Below are 4,846 nucleotides of genomic sequence, written 5' to 3'. Positions count from 1 at the left end.
TCCCTCATGGTCTTTACTTGCTAGCCTATTTTCACAAGTTTAGGTCATTTACAGTCATTTTTTGTCATTTACATTTACAAAAGCCATTTTTAGGGTTTTATGTCTCATTAGGTCTAGGGTTTGCCACCATGGTCTTCAAAAGCTCAATAAGACGTTAGCAAGCACATGAGGATGTTTAATAAGTTCATAAAATCACAAATTTCACTGATGATTTGCTTCATAAAGGGTTTTTACCTCAAAACTCTGTTTTGAGGTGAAAACAGAGTTTTTCTATTTTCATGTACAAATTTATGTAATTTTAATGTTTTCATATGTAATAAAGCTTTAGCTACAGCCCTTGGTCACCTTGCCAACTCTTGCACTCCAGCTACTACAAAAGAAACAAAAACATCTAGGCATCATTTTCATCAAATGAATAAAAGAGCCAAAACTGTAAAATACAGGGTTTTTAAAGCAAAGTGAATTCAACTTTAGGAAAGTGGGTTGCTAAAATGAAAAAATAAAGTCAAGATGATATAAAACTCTCTTTAGTGTTTGGAAGACCTTATTTTGTGCAAGTGAGAGAGAGCCAGAAGAAAAATCACACTTTGAGGAGATAGAGGGAAATTTGCAGAAAACTCTCTTTAGTGTTTGGAAGACCTTATTTTGTGCAAGTGAGAGAGAGCCAGAAGAAAAATCACACTTTGAGGAGATAGAGGGAAATTTGTAGCAAAAATTCCCGTTTTTGCCAGTGCGATGCACCTGGGCACTGGCACTATGCACCTGCCTGGCACTATGCACCAGGCATAAGTTTTCCAAAGGAATTTCAATGAGCGCTATGCACAAAAAGTGCACTATGCACCTGGGTGTTGGCGTGGTGCATCTGTTGGCCAAGCTTCAAAATGAATTTCATTGCTTTTCCAAGCCTCCAAGTTTGTAAATATCATCTCTTCAAGTAAGTACACCCTCCCATCTACCCTAGCAAGAGAAATTTGTCATCCATCATAGTGATTTGAATGGTGAAAAATCAAACCCTAGTTGCTTCAAAGTTGTCTTGCAAAACTGTCTAGGGTTTTTGTTATTCTTGTTGTTTTCACTCCCTTGTATGATTTTCCCATATCCCATCCCCCTGCACTAAATTTCCCTAATTCCCTTCCCCTTTCCCTCTCCCATTGACACTCACCTTACCCCCTATCACCAAACCCTAAACCTTATACATATTTCCTACTATTCCCGAAACCTTAATTCCCTTTTCCTAAACCCTATCATTCCATAAAAACCTTACTGCTATCATCAAAACCCTCCTTTTCACTTATACTATCAGTCAACCCTTTTATCCCCAAAAGAAAAATAACAGTCACCCTATATTTAAGAAAATCTCTTCATACTCATCATTCTACACTCTATATTTGCAAGTATGGAAACAGATTCAGTTTATGAAAGGGATGATGAAACTCTCAGCGATTCTTCCCAAGAGGTTCATGCACCAAGAAAACCATATAAGGGAGGAAAACACATCCGGGAGGAACCCATCACTCTCACAGAGTTACTAGCTTGCCCTCTTGCAGTAACATGTTTTAAACATCAGTCTTGCTACTAGTTTTATGAGATGATGGAGAGGGTGAAATATCACCATGAATTTGCTAGGTTATTTGTTCTTCACCTTCACAATGGTCAGGTGAACCTAGTTGATGTCTCCTTCACTTTGACACCTAAAACTATTTCAGCAGCAACAGGTATTCCTAATGTGCGAGAACAGTGGAAAAAAGGATAGCATGTGGGCAAAGAGTAGTATGAGCCTTACATCAAGGCTAGTTATCAAAGGCAAATCAGTAGGGTCTTTCCTTCCAGATATGTACAAGACACTTATGCTCCACTCATGAAGCTTATTATCAAATATTTCACCTGTGAAGGGAGGTTTTCATGCTTGTACACTTACCATGTTAGATTGTTGATGCACTTTACTAGAGTGAGGATGATGAACCTCCCCTATTTCATATGCAGAAATATTGAGAAGATGGCTACATTGGTGCAAAGGAAACCTCTTCCTCAATAGTTCACTAGCATTTATAATTTTTCATTGATCAAAATTGTTGTTTCGCATCAACTGAGCTTGCTGAATATTTCTTGGGATACCTTCATTTCACATGAGGCTTTCAAAGGCCGTCAGGTGACCCCATTAGTGTTTCAAGAGGAAGAAGGGCCTTCAAATCAGCCAGAGGTTCATGAGACTCGAACTACAAGAGTGCCAATATTTATCACTTATGAAAAGGGGATAAGGAGGCTATTTGCAGCTACCAAATGAGTATTATCTCCACCAAGGGTGGAAGGGGTCTTATTCTCTTCACTGGACAATAGGTAAATGCTATCTACACCCGGGGTGAAAAGGGGTTTTCCTTCTTCTTTAGCAGAGTAGGTACAGGACAGAGGAAAGCAACCAATGCATGATGAAGGGCCTTCTGAAGGCCAAGATAGAGATTTCATTTTGGTTGAGGAAGAGGACACTGATCTGGGCTCCCAAAGCTCAAAACTCAAGGATGAGATCATCAAGGAGAAAGAAGCTGAGATCTGAAGCCTATCACTTGACCTTGAAAGGGATAAATGGATCATTAATTATCTTGAGCAATATAATAAGCAATTAGAGGACAAACAAACAATCACGGAGCTGCAAAACATAAGGGAAAATCAGCGATTGGCAAGGAGAAGGAAAATCAAGCTAACTTCTCGAGAGAAAAGAAATTGAGGCCAACTGAGAATCATGGTTGGGAAGAGTCAATATCCAACTTGAGAAGTTACTGGACAAGGCTAATAAAGAGAAGAAGATGTTGCGACACATGGCTTACCACTATTTGGCCCGGAACAAAATTTGTAAGACAAGGATAAGAAGCCTAAAAGCCAAGTTAAGGAAAACTTTGAGGAGAAAGAAAGAGAAATATAAGCTCAAGATCTTGGCTGAAGCTTCATTGGCCTAGCGTAGCACTTAACATAGATCACTCATGCCATTTTTCAAGAAATTTGGTGAACTTTTTGGCATTTTTGAATTTTTTAGGGGAAAAACAGGTTCTTCAGGCAGGTGACACTATGATTTTGATGGGGACCTCCATTTGAAGAAAACTTTGCATTTTTGGATTCCTTGTTAAAAGTTATGCATACTCAGAAATTGATAGGAAATTTTGAGAAGTTTTGGGTCTCCAAAAGAGCCAAAAACACCTAAAAAATGCCCTCTCTGCCACTTTTTGGCCACACAAGAAGAAATCTTGGGAGATTGCAATTTTGGAGGGGAAAATTGACTCCAAATCAAAAAAATCAAGTTTCTCCAGAAAGTAGACTCATCGGGCTTTCTAACAAGCTATCCTGCACCTGATTTGGACCTTGAGAAGCTTTTCAAAAGCAGCTTGGAAAAGGCGCTATGCACAAAAAAATGGCACTACACACAAAATGAAAAAGTGCCAATTTTGCCTGTTTGCTCAAAATTTTGCCTAGTTTTCTTCTAGTTTGACCTTTTCTCTCTTATGGTCAAATTAATGATGTGATATGATCTAAATTCATGTACTATGATGTAAAAATGATAAAAATTGACTCATGGAGGTAGATACATCAGTTATAGGTGGTTTTGAATTGAATGAATCAGTTTCCATAGTTTTGGAGGCAAGCTGTTCCAATGCCTATTTCTCAATTCCTACTTCAGATCTTGTTGAAATAGCTCCTAGACTCATGGATTCGACCCCTAAAGGCTAGCATGGGTGGTTTTTTGCCCATATCTTGTACTTTCTTAGTCATTTGTCAAGGTTGGACTCTTATGGATGCATTGAGCTACTTTGTGCATCACTTCTGCAGTTTGGCAAAGAAATAAACCAGGGTTTTGCAGCATTTTGTGGGATTCTTGTTGTAATGCGAATTATGATTGTGTTCTTCTCTGTAATTCAATTGATTTACATTTATGTGTGCCATCATCTCTCTCTTTCTGCATAGCTAAGTGAATCAAGTTTAAAGGTGGAATTCGTTGGTGTTTCAATGCTCTACCTTGGGGTTTATTTAGCTCTACATGTTTTCTACTATTTGAAGAGGACTCATGACATTTGCATGCCCTCTCCAGCTCCTCAACAGTCTTTAAACTCACCATTAAATTCATTTAAAAGTGTTAAAATCTTGCCTACCTCGCCCCAAAAAATCCTCTACAAATCTGTGTTCACTTCCTGAACCTCAAAGCTGCCTTCCTCATCTAATCCAACAACCCCACCATTAAATTAAATCAAATTCCTCTGAGCAAACATACCTAGCCTAAAATTGGTTTTTATAGTAGTCATCTCAAGCCTTCCTTGATATATTTTCATTGAGATTGACAAGGAGATAGCCCTTTCTCGGCCTGGTAGGGCTAACTACCAGGTTAAGCGTAGTTTGATGTTACCCTAGACCTGCCTTTCTCAGCCTAAGGTAGATTTAGGCCCTAACAAGTAGATAGATAGAGGCTTTGTAGCTGTGTGTGCAGAGTCCTGGTAGAGTTTGCAGCTGTGTGCATGGACCCCTGCAGCTGAGTGCGCAAGGCGGATGTAGTTGTACTGATGTGAAGATCAATAAAGATAAGAATTTCGGAATCATTGTGTGTTTTCTTGCGGATCTATCTATTGCCTTTGAATTTATGAATTATCTATTACAGTTGCATGTACAAGGTTTTAATGTTAAATGTTTTCTTAAATACTGTAATAAAAAGATTAGATCTGTAATAATTTTATTAATAAGAAAGTGTGTTTGCATGGATCTATGTGGAAGCAGAACTGAGTGGAGCAAGGCCGAGTCCGCACTCTGCGGACTGTTATCGAAAGGGCAAGTAGTGCAGGATTTTGTTCAGCTAATACACTTCTAAAAT

Source organism: Pinus tabuliformis, chromosome 8 (genome assembly GCF_031772625.1).
Source record: "Pinus tabuliformis cultivar Carrire ecotype Pingquan chromosome 8, CPIR1, whole genome shotgun sequence".
Lineage (NCBI taxonomy): Eukaryota > Viridiplantae > Streptophyta > Pinopsida > Pinales > Pinaceae > Pinus > Pinus tabuliformis.
This window is presented reverse-complemented; position numbering follows the sequence as displayed.